Genomic DNA, 17663 nt, shown 5'->3' with positions numbered 1-17663 from the left:
TCATCACTTCACAACTGCACACTGTTTCTATGGTTGATTCTCCCTTCCTATAACTATGCAGACATGTGTTACCTCATCATCCAGCCTTTGGTTCAGCACTCACAGACTGCCACTTACTCCAGCAGACATTACATATGTGCAGTTTATCATTTGACAGAAGACTAGCCAGTACTTCACTAGATTTAGTAGGTCTAGGTTTAGTCATTGGGGATTTAACATGGAGCAGGATGTGCATGGAAACCAGTGAGCCCTGTGGGGTAATTGATGGAAATATTCAGTGTTGGAGGAGTGTCAGAAACGTCAGGAAGAGAAAAATGATTATTGAGAGGCTCATGTCTGTGTTATTTCCATCTGTGTTGTGGTTCATCCAACAAAAAGCTCTCTTTAAATACTGGCATGATCTAACACACCTGGTATTTAGCAGCAAGAATAATTAAAGGGGACCTATTATGCTCATTTCCAGCTCTATATTTTTATTCTGGAACTCCACTAGAGTAGCTTTGCATGATTCACAGTTCAAAACGCTCCTTACCCACTCACTTATACTGGCCCTTTATGCAGTTCAACCTCTGTCTCTTAACATGCAGTCTTAGCTCCTGTCTCTTTAAGGCCCCCGTCCCGATGAGCTCACTCTGTTCTGATTGGCCAGCTTTCAGGAAGCCTGCTGAGGAACAGCCATATCAGAGTTGTGTTAAGTTACCACCGATGAAAACCCAACATTTCCTGCTTTACTGCTTCATATTAAAAGCTTTTAAATGACTAAATAACTGGAGACTTTTACTGTGAAGAATTTGCTGAAAATTAGTGCATCATTTATGCTTAATACTGAACACTGTCCTGTAAATAAATTAAATAAATAAATAAAAAAATTAGCAGAGAAAATCTGGTCAACACAACAAGACATGGAGAAATTTGGAGCTATTTGTTCATTTGGATCAGTTAGAAATAATGCAGGGAAGAACAGTACAAGCAGAAACAGCCACAGTGATGATGATGTTTGATGAAGAGCTGCAGACGACCAGCATGACCTCCAACACGTAAACTACTTATTTTACTTTGCCATGCTGTGTAATGGGAAAACGCTCACAGCGTGGCAGCTCGACTCGAGTCGTGGCTCAGCGCGACTACCCCCAAAAGAAATGGAAAAATGCCATAGTGTTAGCAGAGTGGAGCAGTGAACTTGCGCGCTGTGTGTGGAGCAGACGACCATATAAAGAAATCCGTCACGAGCCGTTGTCATTTCGGGCTGAAAGTAGAAAAAACTGTTGTAAATACATACCTCAGTATTTGATACTTTGGTCACTTTTAACATGAATATACAACATTGTAACATTATATGACTGAAAGTAAGGGAAAGCATAATATGTCCCCTTTAATTATTAGTCAGTCTGGTGGTGGGAAGAAAAAGGAAGAAGAGACAAACAGAGCAGCGGTCTGTTGATTCACATCACTTCTCGTTTCCTTGGGTGGAGACAGAGAGCTTGTTGACCATTAAGACCACCCACGGGCTTGTGTCATCACAGCGGCTGCTCTGAGAGGATTATCTCAGCTCCCTGATGTGTGTTTGTGTGTGTGTGTGTGTGTGTGTGTGTGTGTGTGTGTGGGAGAGAAGAGTCAGACAGAGAAAAAGAAAGAGAAAGAAAGAGAGAGAGAGAGAGAGGGATGTGGTCAGACTGATAGCGGAGACAGAAAATGACAAAGTGTGAATGCATGTGTCTGTCATCATTGGCTGGTTTCATCCTCCCGAAAGACGCGGGGGGTCTTATATGTTTAAGTCCTACTAATTCCCAAACCAGCATTGGAAAAAAATATTAATATCCAATATTTAATGTTGATATTCAATATATTTGAATATGCCAAACCATATCTCTACTATAATAGCTATAGGTCATAGTGGTCAATTAATGTGCATTTTTGAAGACCAATAATATATTTAAATAGGTCTATTTTCATACATGTACAGAAAAGCAAACAAACTTAGTGCATGTTCACACGTCTTGAAGCGGAAACAATGTAGACAAGCATGTTATAAATATGATATGGTGAATGTGTTGGCCAACAGTTGCTTATTTATACCTCCAGCAAACACAGAACAGCATTAGAGTTTATTTAGAGTCAGTGTTTCTGACCACTTGGTGAATATATAAGTCCAATATTCACTCTTCTTTTTGCTCTGTTTTGATCTCCAAACATCTTTCATTATAGCTTTCACTATGTTCACCAGCTAGTCAATAAGTACAGTCAGTTTATCAAAACCTTTTTGCTGAAAAATGGTACACAGCAAATACAGAACAACATTCAGATGAACTATTCTCCACTGAAATCCATGAAAACAACTTTGTTATTCTAGAAATCTTTAGAGGGTTGATTTACCAATCATTATAGAATCATTAAAAGACAAAAAAAGCTAAAAATAATAGTTACAATAGTTACTCCTTGATTGTACAGATAAACTTATATCATGTGAGAAGACGGCCACACTGTGAGGCTAATATCCAACTGAATTTAAATCAGATTATGAAGAGATGTATTGATAATATTAAGCTCTGCTGAGACAGAAGAAGCAGGACAGGAAGCAGCAGTGAGCGCAGGAGGCCGCCGTCTCTGTCTGACCTCAGCGACTGTCTGTGGTTCCACCTGAAAAAGCAAAAACCCGGCCATTAGCCTTACTGCTAGACTCTGAGACAAGCCTGTCTAAACACGGACAGAGGTTCATCTCTGTCATCGGCTGGGCGTGCGTGTCACACAAACACTGACACACATGTTGGCTCTATTAGTAGTTTAACTGAAAGTCTCGACATAAGTGACATCTGTGATAAACAACTAGAGGTACATCTATAAATGTCACTAAGTCATGCAGTTCTTTCCACTCTTATAACCAACATGTTGAAACTGTCAGCAGCATGTTTACGTACAGTAAAGTGAGCCCAGAGCTTATTATAATGTATTTAACTGCTTCATTTGTTTTATTATTTCTGTGATTTATTGTGTGTTTTACATTATAAATGTGATTTCAATTTTCTTTTCACCGGCTGAATCATATTACTTTTAAACGCGATTTAGTACTTTAAGTAAAACTTGATTTATGTTGACGGTATGTATTTAATGGAAACCTGTTTTAGTAATGATAAATTGAAGGGTAATGAATTGATTAGAGATGGAAAAATACTTTTAAACAAAGCAGGTGATCTAAGTTTTTGACTTGGTTTGGTTACAGAAGAATAATAACGTTTGTAAACCTGAAAGATCTCAACAGATCAGACAAACCACATGACAAAAAACCTTATTTCCCCATGCAGTTACCTCTAGTTGTACATCATCATGCAGGTATTTTCTCCCAATACTCCTTAGAGTGTACATATATGTAATTGATTGTAAAACCCTTTGAGGCACATTTGTGATTTTTCACTGTAAAGTTTGCTTGAGTCGAGCTATTCGCAGCGGCTCTGAGATACCAGCTGCTGCCACTTGAACACACTGGGGGAGAGTGGATTTTTTTCTTTTGGTGTTAAAAACATAGAAAGTGTATAAACAGGAAATCCACTCCAAAAACAGTAGTTTCCTGTCACCTCTGTGTGCTCCTTTTTTGGAGTAACTCTGCTTTTCTATTAACAGCTTCTTTTTTTTTTTTATAGGGATTATTTCTTCTGTAAAAAATAGCAAGTATATATTTTAATTTGTATATTAAGTTCTCAATGACTGCATTTATTTATTTTTCCCTCCCATACCACTCCTGATACCTGTAAATATCAGCTAATCTTTATGATTGACATAAATCTTGTTGAGTTAAGCTGATATCATAAAAGTAGGTCAGTTAATTATTGTATCCTGTATCATAAATCACTAATTGCTTAAGTGACACAAAGACATCAACACAAATCTCTATATGCATGTGTGTGATTTATTCCTGATTACTGTGACTGACATCTGCTGTGGGACGGTGTGACGAAACATCTGTGTGGGATTTGAATTCATTTTCACGCCAATCTGTTAAAAAACATTCAGCTCTGAGTCACAGTTACCGAAGGTTTACTTTAACAAAGACGAGCTAATGACTAGTTGATGAACTTTGCTCTAAAAGTAAACAGTTAATTCTGGAGAGAGTTAAGAATTAAAAAAAAAAAAAAACAAGAAAAAAGGCAGAGAGAGATTTTGCAGACAAATAAAAAAATAATGTCCCAAACTATTTATTCCTGGTGACGCCATTAGCAATGCAAAGGGAGCTGAATTGCCGATGTGCAGCACATTTATTTTCCCGGGTTGTAATTATTTCTACGATTTGCATTTCAAATTCAATTCCCTCTCATGGAAGACAGATTACATTCACTTCTCTTTTCCCTGTCACAGTGTAAATAATTCCACATTTCGTTTCACAGACGGCGGGATAATGAAATGCAAATGAGTTCATCAGAGTAGAGAGAAGAAAAAAAAAAAAACATGATGAGGAACTGATAGCAGAAATTTTCTTCTTGGCACTGCAGATAATTTGGGAGACTGATGAGTTTGTTTTACTGTGACGGATGGAGACAAAGGAAGACTTCCAATCCAAATTGTATTTTTAGTTTTGGGAATACGTAAACATTAAATTAAAAACTGTGTGGTTTCTTCATTATTCTCTGAGGAAATTTTTAAAAAAAATTGCATCCAAAAACCATGTCTGCTGCGCCAGATAAGGTCTAACTTAAGCAAGCAATAATACTCATATTTAATGGTGGGTATCTTGGAGAGAAATGTATTTTTACAATTTAACTTTTCAATTTCATCGTAACTAAAATTTCAGTTACTTTCAGCTCTTAAGGTCTGTACAGTGAAAAACAATTAAATTTTGTGGCAAAATAAGTAAATTTTAATGGAATTGCTGCAATCTGTAGATTCATTTGCTTGGGGCCAGAGTGAAATTGCACAATTTTTTTGTGTATAAACTGCTTCACAAAAGAGCAACAGTTTGCATAATAAACTGAATGTCCCGTTAGCTAGCGAGCTTGCTAGATAGCTCAGAACACATTTTTACTCCCTTCAATTACTTGTTATTAAATAAAATGATTCAGGCTACAATCCTATCGTACTTCCTGTAAACTGACAACTCAACCACATACTTTAAGCAGCATATCATTTAGTATAGTTTAGTTTTTATTTTTCATTTCTGTCATGCCAAACATCTGGCCCATCCCACCTCTATTTTACAAAACATGCATCTTCTGGTAATACATATAGTATTCAAAGCATCTATTGAAGTATGTAGAAAAAGAAAAGAAAAGCTAACAAAACAAAACAATATATGTATATATATATAACTAGAATTTAAAATGCTTTCTGCAACAGCTTTCAGTGCTTCAATTTTAACTGACGCTTAAACTGTTTTAACTACTTCAGCTTTAACAATCTCACATGCAAACAATTAACATTTCAAGTCTGTTTTGCGGAGTTTGAACCTGCAATTAGCATAAACAAGAACACTCAGAAAATTCTACCTCTTATAATGAAGTGTTTTTACATTCATATATTCAATTTTAATTTCTTTTATGCACATATCATTTTAAATTAAATTTTTTAAATGGTTTCTATACATCGTCTCGTTATATCTGTATAACAAAGAATAAATGTATTTTCTGTTGTTTCTTCGAACTAAAATCCACTTCAAAGCGTCTGACTCCAGCTGTGATGGGCATGATGTGTTGCATGTGTCCGTTAAGACCTCTAGTGGATTGTTTTTTCAATGTACTGAACACACACACACCCACACACACACACACTGTAGGGCGGCACATTGATGATCTCAGGAACACAGCTGGTTACAGGAACTAACACACTAATGATTGGCTTTAATTGAAAAATTAGAGCTTTTGCAGCGGGGGCACGCTCAGGTTAAGAGGTGAATGACGTACATTCTCATGACCCAGTTTGCTCTAATACGCGTCACCTGCTCATTGCAGACTGAAATAGCTGCGGCAGGCCTGATAATTAGGCCTGTTTTTTATTAAACAGTGACTGAGGATGAGGATGTCAGTGCTGCCTGGCCTGCTCTACACAGATAAACGTCCTTTTACATCTTCTGTAAAACTCTGGGTTTTGCAGGCCCACCAATGCTTCCAGGAACAGTATGTGCCCTTCAGATCCAACCCACCACCACCCCACCAACCCTCCCCCCCCCCGGCTGAATAAAAACCTCACTGCCTGCCTCTCGTCACATCACCACCAAGCACTGAGCGAACTGGTTTGAGGCTTTGCCTTATGTTTATCCAATCATATTCCTCTGCCATGACCACAAATCTGGGCTTCCTTGCAGTGTCCAGTTTAATTTTTCCATGGGGCCTCGCTGGTGAAAGCTTTGTGGCTTGGGGTTCAGGAGTGTCATGAAGTTAAGATGTGCTGCCTGGCTGGTGATCCATGAGGGTGGATCTCTGAACGGGAGGGAGGGGGGGGCGATTTACGATGGGAACCCTATTATTATGGGCATCTGGGCAGATAGTTACTGTACTGGTGCTGTATTAAACCTGGTAACTCCAAGGTTCAGGTTTTCATGGCTATTTTTCTTTGTTTTCATTGATGACCAAAGGTTGGAGGTTGTTCTTAATTAGACGCTCTCTGATGCGTATTTATGGTGACCGAGAGAGTTCAACACACTGAAAACACGTGCAAATGCAGAAAACATCTTCACCGTGCATCATGTCCGGGAAGAAAAATATTGCAAATAAGTAAAACACAAGCATATTAGGTACAAGTTTCCCAGACTGACAACTCATGCAGCTTAATCAAATACAGAAAAGCAAACTAAGTTACAAGAATAGAAGGTTCTCGGGGACACTATAAACCGATAAACATGTTAGTAATACATTTAATGGAAGGCTAACTAAGTGTGGAGCCAGTACCTCAAATAATAACAGAATCACAAATCAGAACGTTAAAACTAAAACAAACAGTGGCCGACGTGTCCATTAGATTTTAGTGCTTTTTTTTATTTTCAGCGTCTCTTTCTAAATACTTCTACTGTGTTGTTAAAGTGGTGGAGATGTTTGCCTCATTTGTTTGTGTTTTGTTGATTTTCATTGGTTTCCTTAAAGTACAGGGCTGATTAAGATCAATAAACGTTGGTTTGTGATTTTTCATCCTTTGACTTTAGCTAAATCTTAACAAGCCTTTTTATAAAACCTTTTCAAAAACAAGCAGCGACCATTATGGCTGAACGTCGAAGCCAAAGCTTTAGTGGCTTTAATATGCAATTCCTGCAATTGTTGCTGGTTCTCAATACACGACCCCGAACTCTCTCTACTGCACATAGAAGTGAGTAGAGAAACTCATTCACTCCCTTTATATTAAAAACCAATACATTTTTACCACTAGAGACTGATTATTGACCCTCTAATACATATCTTGTTACAGATTGTCAAAATGAGTGTTATTTTACATGGTTCTTATTGCCAACAAATCCCTTAAAAAAAGACCAAGACATACAACGCATTAGTCCATCTTCTGTTATTTTTCAACTTCACTATGAAGTCTGTGACACTCAGCCTTGAGCCCATTTGTTGGCACTGAGGACGGAAATCTTGAAAATAGTTCAATTTTTTTTCAAAAGGTTCAGTAATTTCATAAAACACTTGAGCACTGTAGTTTTTAGTAAATATTTACTCAAAAAGGAGTAAATGGTGCATTTGTTGGGGACTATTTTCAGCTGCAGATTATACAGGTTTGCTATTTTAGAGAGTATTTATGGCAGTGTTTGTGAGATTGACTCAAAATAAACTACAGTGACCATGTTTATCATAACAAAGTCATGACACACAGTGTAAAGATGTGACTCGGTTATGTGGTTATTTGTTATGGAAAACGATGGAGCACTGTAGCACAGAGGAATACTTGCTAGTAGATAAATTTGTTGCTGGTTTATGTGTCTTTGTAAGATTTTTTTCAACAATAAGAATAATATATAATATCAACTTTAAAGAGGGTCATGTTTGGAGGTCTAGATTGGCTGCATGACGAGTCAGATGGATAGCTGAACTCTACAGGTGATATGACAGGTGCTATATGCGTGTTTTTGCAGTGGTTTATGTTCAAGACATGTTTCTTAGTCTCTGAAAAGTCAACTTGTGGAAGAGGACGGTTCACCAAACACACATCTCCAGCTTTCTCTTGACAGCAGCTTCTGTTAATAGATCTGCTTTTCCTCATCTGGCGAAGCGGACAGATGAGTGCGCTGGGCAGCTTCCAGGGAGGCTCGTGGACTGTGTCCCACCAGCTGAGGTCTCGCTCTGTGAGGACGAATAAAGACTAAATACCTCAGGACCTGAGTCAAAACCCCCTGATGTCCTGGTCTGGTCTGCCTGACTCAGATTATGCAGTCATGCAGGACGAGCTGCGGCGTGCATCGCACAAACAAGAAGACACACAAACATACATGACGACCAAACTCACTGAGTCAGTCTCTTTCTGTACAAGTGTCTTCACTTGACTGGCTGGTGTCCACGCCGGCTTTTAAGCGTGGTGACCCTGGGATCAGAACTGCATGCTTTCCCCTTGAGCTCAGCCCAGATCAAGAAAATACTCTGCATTCTGGGGGCTTTAAGATGGGGCAACTCTGTTAAACATATCAGATGGTGAGGTGGAGGGGGGGGGGGCGTTTTATGATGAGGAATGTCTCTATTCTCACACACATAAACACACAAAAAACCTTTTTTCCAACCTAGTTTTAGCCCCTGGTATGCTGCGTTTCATCCAAATGGGCCCGTTGTGCCCGACCAGAAAGCCTGCGTGTTTCTAATACTCTCTGAGGGACGCCGTAAAAGAGCAGTGTGCCTCGTCCTTTGTGTGCGATCCCATTATGTTTTAAAGTCCTGGCGGAGGTATCTATGGGTACTTTGTGTTCTTCGCTGATGAAAGACACCGAGGGTCTGTGTGAGTGAGAGAGCAGCCACCGGAGACACAGGTAATGCAGATGGAAGAAGCAGTCATCCTCGCCAGGCCTCCCTTCCTCCTCATTTGAAGCTCCACCGCTGAAGTGTGACCCATCAAGTCGCTTAGCCACGCAGCATAATGACCCTCACCTCAGCCACCACCACATCATGCATACAAATAAAGAACAAAGTGAGAAGGGGGCATCTGTTGTACATCCGATCCCTCGTTAAATATTTGAAGGCAAAGTGACAAAAAAAAAGGAAGCAGAAACTACAAATGTTCTTCTTGAGTAAGTTATTGTGACTGACAGTGAATGTGTGATTGTGCAGTTTTGATAAAACATCATGCAGCAGATAGTAAATGTTTTGTGAACACAGGATTAAATTGGATCATCTGTCTGAGGTCAAAAAAGCTGTTAATCCTCTTATCCTCTAAAATAACTCTAAAAATAGTACAGTTTGTTAAGAGAAGCCGATGCAAACCATGCATTTGTCTAGTTTGAATGCCTCTATGCACAATCTTGCAAGTTCCCTCTATGACACACTGTGTAAGATGCTTTTAAGAAAGTCATTCATCAATTTTAAGGCATGTCAGATTGTGTGATGAATACCCGGTGAATAAAAAAAAACATGAGCAAGCAGAAACACATAAATGTTTCCAAAATGACACTCACAATGTTGCATTGGCCAGTGTAGTCTGTTATTGTTTGCCTTTGTGCAGTTATGATTGGTTGGTTTGTAGATTCGCTTCATCACATTGTTAGAATTTGGTCCTAAATTTCAACGTCAAAGGTCAAAAGGTTGTCTTTGGACGCCAGAGCTCTAAATCAGACTCACAGCACAATCTTGGACCTGAGTTTCACATTGACGACTGAAAATTTCACCACGTTTCTCTCATGATTGTCAACTTTCATCTGGAACAGCTTCACATTGTACCGCCTTCAGTGCTAATGACACATGCCCATACAAACAAAGATTTCAATTGTACAAACAATTCTAGAGAAAAAAAACAGTCAACACTCAAAAATTTCATGCACTTTAATTAAACCAACACTTCACCAGACAAGCATTTCTTCATCAGGGTGCCTGACATGACAAAGCTTATACAGGCTGCATTCAATCAATTATTCATTCAACTGATCTCTTGCATTTTACACACGGATGGAAAATACAAAGAATATATGTACAAAAACAAGTTGCAAGGTCTAATTATCGTCAGGGGATTATCTGGGATTAAAAAAATAGGCCACAAGAATCAAATTCAATGCTCTTTCCTACAAACATTAACAAGGCTTTTTTTGTGTTATGGAAAACAGTTCTTCCCTACGAAGACGATGGAAAAAATTACTTTATTATCTCCATCATCTCCTTTGTGAGCAAAAGTGCTTGTCACACACAGTAGAGGTGGGATTATATATGCGTTTTGGGTTCATTTTTTTTGCTAAAATGGAGCCAAAACACACTAAAAATGTCTGTTTGCTTCATTACGTGCGACTTAAGCCATCTCGTAGCTCAGAGCTGCTGTTTCCAAACTAAAGGAAATTGACGCACATGTTTGTCATCCTGTTAACATTCTGTTGTTGCTTTCCAGAAGTTATGAAATGTGCTGCTATTTATGTGCTTCTATTTATATGACTTTGTCATTACTAATGAAAATAGTTTCCAGCATTTTTGCTAAACCCGTGGAACATGGAAACACTTTCTTTATGTAATCATCTTTAGTAAACATGGTATTTTGTAGAGCTTTTTTATAATGACTATGGTTTCTCTATTGTGAATTTTTTGAAAGAAGTAACAGAAAATATTCGAGTGTCAGCAGAGCGTGACAGAGCTCCAAACTGAACATTGTTTTTTGTTGTTTGTCCTTGCTGTGTATCCATGTTTGTGAGTGTTGTTGTTGGTGACGGCCTGTAATTTTCAGCTGTGCTGCTTGCAGACTGGCACCGCTCAGCGCCCGATGACATCAGCTCTCTGGGCATGAAACGCAAAGTAGAAGAAGAACACTGTTAAACTCAGCAACACTCGCTCATTGAGCAACACAGGCAGGCACACCATCCGACTGTTAAAAGGGGGGAAAAAATACAAAATGTGCTTCTTCTATTGGGTAATTCTGGGTTGAGTTGTGTTATGCAATGAAGCTCAATCAGCAGCCTCATGCAGAGGTGGGGGGGTGTTTGTCCAGTTAGTACATGCCTCTCCAGGCCCAGAAACACTGCTGAATTGAGGTTTTAGTAACAAACGAAACTACTGTAGTAAGATCTTTAAGTTTCATTATCTCTAAATGTGCCCCCAGGCCTCAAAAAATTCAGGTAAGACAGCATAATTTGACCTCATAAGTTGACGCCTTACTCAGTAACAAGTATAATAGCCTCAAAAACATCCATCTATTCCAGGAAAAACAGAGCAGAGTCCTCCTTGCAATCTCTGTTTTCTTTTTCTCAAGATAAATGGCTGTTTTCTGTGACATCAAGTCAGACTTTGGTTGTTTTTTTGTACTTTTTAATGTGACTTTCAGATAAAAAGCCAGAATGATGTAGTCTGTATTCATTAATCTCATGTCCTGACACATTTGTACATTCATTTATCACATCTACAATAAATCATTACCCTCATCCACACCATGTTGATCCTCTCTGCTGTTTTGAGTTGTGTTTAATATGTAATAGGACTGCTTTCTTTCCTGCTCGGGCAAATCCTCGTCTCACCTGGAATGAAACGCTGCACCTGCCCCCAGGCTCCACTTCTGATTAAATTGGCCAGGCATGAAACAAAGGCTGATCACAGATCTGTGAAGGAAATTAAATCGTTCAGAGGAATATTTCACTGCTGGCACGTCTGTTTCGATATGACTCCTAAAGTAAATATCAGTCCATATCCATGGAATAGGAGGAGATTGTGTTTATCCTGGTGCACAAGCTCACTGTAATGATCTGAGCAGATATGCGGGTTATAACAAGAACAATGACTTACTACTCGAAATTCAGAGTCATTTTGGGTCTTCAATTTCACATTTAAATGAAACGAAAGCAGCTACAGTAGGTTTCTCATTTCTAACTCTGCCTCCATCTGATGTTTTAATGATTTCAGCTGATTTCTTTTAAATGACAAGTCAGGAAAAGGGTCTTAAATGTGCACATGATTGCTAAATATGTGATATATTGCTAAAAGACTGAGGCTAAAGCTACATTTAAGCTACAATTAAAAACTTAGCATCCTTACTAGCTGATGATCCATTTAAGGTGTTGATTGTGTGAAGATAGTTAGCCCTTGTATTACTGTACAGTATTTAAAATACAAATGTAATTAAAATAGGTTTGTTTCGAAAGCTTACTTTAGAAAATCATACTTTGACAAGCAACATAGTGGTTAGATTTATGCTTTAATGTTCATATTTTCAAACTAAATGCTTCACTTTTAAAAGGTTTTGAGAACTAGCATGAGTTTAGCTGCAGTTGCTTGAGTGTAAACTTCTTCAAACCAAATAAAAAGCAGAACAGAGTCACTATTGTTTCCCCTGACAGGTCTAATGTAACCTGTAACCCTTAGCTAATTATACGCCCTTTGCCTTTGAAAATAGTGCTAGATTACCACTGTAGGTTATTAGGCAGGTAATTATTATTTTCATTAGCAATTCATCTACCAATTATCTTCTAGATGAATCAATTAATATGTTGAGGAAACAGAGAAAAATGCCTCTGAATGCCAGGGACAGAAATATTAGAGCTCAAGATGACAGTTTTGTACTGTCTATAAGCAACAGTCTAAAACCCCAAAATATTTAATTTCATTAAAGGAAAAGCTGTCAATTTATCCCATTTAAGAAGATGAACTGTGAAAATGTTGTTTGTTGTTTGACTTTTTCATAACTATTTGATTATCAAAATAGTTGCAGATTAATTTTCTGTAGATTTACTGTAAGTAGTCGGTAAGTAAGTAAGTACTGTAAGTAAGTTAGCCCGGCATGCTCAAAAAAATTAACTACTTTGATTATAGTTCATATTCTTGGATATAGATCTGTATTGTGCAGAAACTTACTGTATTTGTAATCAGCTGGTGGTTCTCATTTTGGCCAAAGAAAGGTTTAACAGAAAAACACTCAACCCTGAAGGTCTGACAATCTTTTAAACACACAGTTTAATCGATTCCTTACACTTTTGCTCTTGAGTTTTAGATTCTGAAAATAAGACACCACCTTCCAGACTCTTTAAATATAGTATTGTTCTTACACTGTTTGGGTGCTTGACCAGCCAGTTAGGGTTACAAAGCTATGATTGGACACTGTTGGGGGACGGGGTTTAGGGAACAGTTAACTGTATGATTGGGGCAGTTTTTAATGGTAAGTACATTTTGTTTTAATAGTTTTAAGCTTCTTTTTCTCTACCAACCATTAGCATTAGCATTAGCACAGTTAACCATAGACTGTAAATGCGATGTGCTAACCAAGCTAGCAGCTAGCACCTAGCATAAGGGTCAGCTCCAATATGATCACTTCTGGCTCCAAAAATCCAAGATGGCGACAGTCAAAATGCAAATTCCACACACATCCATTATTTTTTACAGTCTATGGTTTCAACCAGGGCTCAGGTGAAAGTTAAACAAGGTATTTTCAAGTACGGCAGCTGACTGAAGCCTCTGTACCTGCTGTGTGTTTTGGTGATGAATTGAGCTGATTGTGGGACTAGTGACACAGAAATAGCTCCAGACGATTCAGGCCTTCACCGATTACATCACTGCTGGGAACTTGTTTAGTCTCACTACTGCAGACTTTAAGGATGATTCATCAAGGTTTTACACACTAATGAATTTGGGGGGAAAATGTACTGAGCAGCTAAGAATAAATATTTGCCTGAAGTCATAGATTTTACACTGACAGGATACACCCGTTGCTGCACACCCACTGTATGTTTCATAAACACTCACTCTGAGAAGAATCAGACAGGAAGTTGTCTGATGGAGTCTTTAACTCTGACAGGTTTATCAGTGAAGACCGCATCTCTGGGACTGACGGAGCGAGACAGAGACGAGTGACTCCATCTGTCACATCCTTAAATCTCAAAGTCACATTAGCAAAATAAACACAGGATGGACTCAGTGCTGAGAGGCTTTTTTCAAGACTTAACATTGACTTTGAAAACATAAAACAGTGACTGGGGGACATTTTGACAAGTATTACTCCAAAATACACAAATAAAGGCAGTGTTTTACCCAGTATAGATAAGATTTTCAAGCAAAGACAATGAAAGTTTGTATGAGAAATGTTGTTTGCTAATAGATTTCACTCTCAGCCATATTTGTGTTCCTCTCCTTATAGTATAGAGATCATTTTGTCCTAATAAAATGCAGTTTATGTGGGGCTCAGAAGGCAAAATATTATAAATATATTTTCAGGGTTTCATGTACAACACAAATTTATTTTATTCCTTAATATGAAAAAGTATGAAAACTCAATCGTGAGAATAGATCAGCAGTTGTTTCATAGAAACCGGTTTAAAATCATGGTTTCTCTGAGTTTCTTTAAACTGGTAGTTTAGAGATGGTTTCATTTTCGAAGCTGGATGCTTATTTTAGCTCGTCTAAATGCGTGGCTCTGGGGATTGCAACGCTGGTGGGTTGGATCATCTGTTCATCACTTTGGTCCAGACTGAGATAAGGAAATGGATCATCATGAATTTTGGTACGTTCATGTGCCCCTCAGGATGAATCATAAAAACGTTGGTGATTCTCTGACTTTTCATCTAGTGTCATCATCAGGTCAAAATTTAAATTTATGCAATATTTTGCTTTAAGACCAAATAACTGCCGAACTTTTCCCATCAGCCTCAGCTGTACTTTTGTGTTAAGTTCTAGCATGCTAACACACTAAATTAAGATGTTGAACATGATAAATATTACCTAAAAATATGCAAGTTTACACGCATGTATCATCGTTCAGTTATGTGTTACATGTGTAAATATTATATCCTGGTATGAGAGAATGACGTGTTCACAAATACGGATACAGAGCAGAAGGCAAAGTAGTGAGCTGTCGTGAGCCTGTAGTTCTGTGTGTGTTGCGCTGAGTGTGTAATTTACATACTCTGCCCTGACTGGACGGTTGTTTTCTGATGTAGCCGCCGTACTAATGAACCAACAATATCAGCAGTTTCAGCTTTGTGTGAACAAGGCCTTAGCCAGGTTTGAGAAATGCAACCTGCGACCTTGAGTACTTCAATAGAAACTGGGATACTGTAGCGTTTACAGTAAACATCTTATCCAGGTATCCAAATATTCTCTGTTAGGGAAATGAGTGGCTGAGATATTAAGGAATCAACTCCACACAGACGATCAGAAACCTAGAATCATGTATGCACAGACATGCACAACCAGGTTCCTCATGTTCCAATGTAAACATCATGTCCCGAATGAGATCAAAATCAGGATAAGACTCAAAGCCAGGATACTAATGTGCCTATAAACGCACTCATTGTGAAACGAATATGTTAACATGACACTTGACAACTACCATTTATAAAAACCATTTTTCCTAAGGACCAAAACTGAACCTCAATTTTCATTCATCTTAAAATGTGAGTTCCTTTTCAATGAGCATTGCAGCCTCACAGAGCCTCTAGCATGGCTGTATGCCTTGAATGAGACATCAATGTAGGTCAAACTCAACCTGCTCTTCTGAGACTGTAATGCACTACCAAAGAAATGTGTGGTTTAAGGCATAAAATCATCTGGAGCAGCGGTAGTTTAGCCCAAGTATCTGAAAATCTGAAAACATGGGAAACAAATGCCTGTATATTTATTTTGGGACAAAGGCAGAGCACAAAAGCATTACACTGCTCACAATACCTAACCTCAGTACCTTTGTAGTGTCCATTGAGTCTATCCAGTTGATAAGGCTCTGACACATTCTTAGCAAGCGATATGGGTGCTGCTCAGGTATTTGTCCTCTAAATAATTCTCATCTCCGGTCCAAGACCTGAGCAACAAAAACATGAGGGCTCTTATCTCAGTGGAGGCTTTTGCTAGTAATTCAAGAGCTTTTTGTCACAAACCGTAGACGTCTAATCAGCGGAAACCATAAATGCCTCCAGGTCCTTTGTTGAGGCTGTTGGCATTTAACCAACACAGCCCGCCGCATTTTATAGCTTACCTGGACTTTCAAAAGAGCTGTGATGGAAACAGCCCAGCGTGCTGATAGCCTGAGTGTAATCTACACAGCAGTTTTATATGGGTCATTGTGTCCTCCCTCCCCTCCCTCCTACAGGAGGATCTGTAAGGCCAGATTCCAGACGCTGATAAGCCTGTTGGGACTGGATGGTTTTGGCTGCTTGTGAGAACACTGACTCAAAACGTGCCGGGAACATTTGTGCTTCTGGAAAGTTTGGTGTTAAGCTTGTCTGCATCACCCACATACCACTGGCATCTATTTCTTTCCCTTTTTCCCCCCCTAGCTCCAGACGAGTTATAGTGACCCTGCGAGGATATTGGCCTCTAGGGGAGAGTTAAGTACAAATAAGTGAAGTTTCAGATTTTGGCTGTTTCATTGTATGGATACACAAGCTGCACTGCAGTTTGTGTTTGGAATGAAATGGAGCATGTTGCATTTGTTGTATAACCTTTTTTTTCCCCCCAAATTTGAAACATGCATCAAGACATCTGTGACTATACTTAACATATTTACTGGTTGTCTTATTATAAACTTGCAGTTTTTGGTTTCCTATCACATGCTACTACAATTTATTTTTGCCATAAACTTTTGTACAGATATTCTTTGTCCCCAGAGGATGAATCCTACTGACTTTGGTGATCTCTTTACTTTTCCTCTAGCACCACCACAATGACATTTTTAGCAAATACTAAAATATCTAATATAACTATTAGATGAATTGGCATGAAATTTGGTGCAGACATTCATCTTAAAGGTGCAAAGTGTAGAATTTAATGGCATCTAGTGGAACGAACTTGGCAGAAGTAGAATATAATTAGTTTATAATCCCATGTAAATAAGAAACATTGTGTTTTCGTTACCTTAGAATGAGCCCTTTATATCTACATAGGGAGTGGGTCGTCTTCCACAGAGGCCGCCATGTTGCACCACCATGTTTCCACATTAGCCCAGAACGGACAAGCCAAACACTGGCTCCAGAGAGGTGTTTTTTTGTGAGCTTTGCGGCCACCGTAGGTTCTCCTACATGCTTAGGAGGGGAGGGGCAGGGGGTATTGAGGAGGAATTGCAATCTGCAACTTCACCACTAGATGCCACTAAATTCTACACACTGGACCTTTAACTTTTCATCCAGCACCATCATCAGGTCATAATTTTAATTTGTTAAATACTTTTATGATTTTTAGGAGCGTTTTCTAATCTGGTGTCCCTGTCTGCAGTAACTGGCAGGACATCATTTTTCTGTGCTTTTCAAAACTGTTACAAATCACTGTTAAAAAATAATGTTTTTTTCAAGAAGTGACAACGCTGTGGTTAAAGTCTGATTATGTTCAGGCACAAAAACCACCTGGTTAGAAAAAGATTGTGGTTTGGGTTAATATGATCACTTTGTTAAGGTTAGAGAAACATGATGTGGGTTAAAGTTACTTTAACTACATGGTTATGTTTTTTTAAAAAACTGTCCTCACTCGTGGTTGGAAATGTGACACTCACAGTTAGAAAACAGGGAACGATGGTCTCCTGTTACAAAATCCACTATTGGGTTAGTTATTTATCAGTTATTTTCTCTTAAAAGTTTCTGTTGGCTTTTTTTCAGATACTAATACAGTTAT

General features: G+C 38.5%; 1 long non-coding RNA gene across 1 annotated transcript; it reads right to left on the bottom strand.

Annotated features, from left to right (window-relative positions):
* Positions 1 to 9936: 9936 nt before the first annotated feature.
* On the bottom strand, positions 9937 to 14162 carry LOC137198123 (uncharacterized). The gene is made up of 3 exons (XR_010931583.1): positions 13815 to 14162; positions 11600 to 11680; positions 9937 to 10865 (listed from the first exon to the last, which is right to left on the bottom strand). It is a non-coding gene; the product is annotated as an uncharacterized lncRNA (long non-coding RNA).
* Between the last annotated feature and the right edge of the window lie 3501 nt (positions 14163 to 17663).

This window comes from Thunnus thynnus, chromosome 15 (assembly GCF_963924715.1).
Source record: "Thunnus thynnus chromosome 15, fThuThy2.1, whole genome shotgun sequence".
Classification (NCBI taxonomy): Eukaryota; Metazoa; Chordata; class Actinopteri; order Scombriformes; family Scombridae; genus Thunnus; species Thunnus thynnus.
This window is presented reverse-complemented; position numbering and strand designations above follow the sequence as displayed.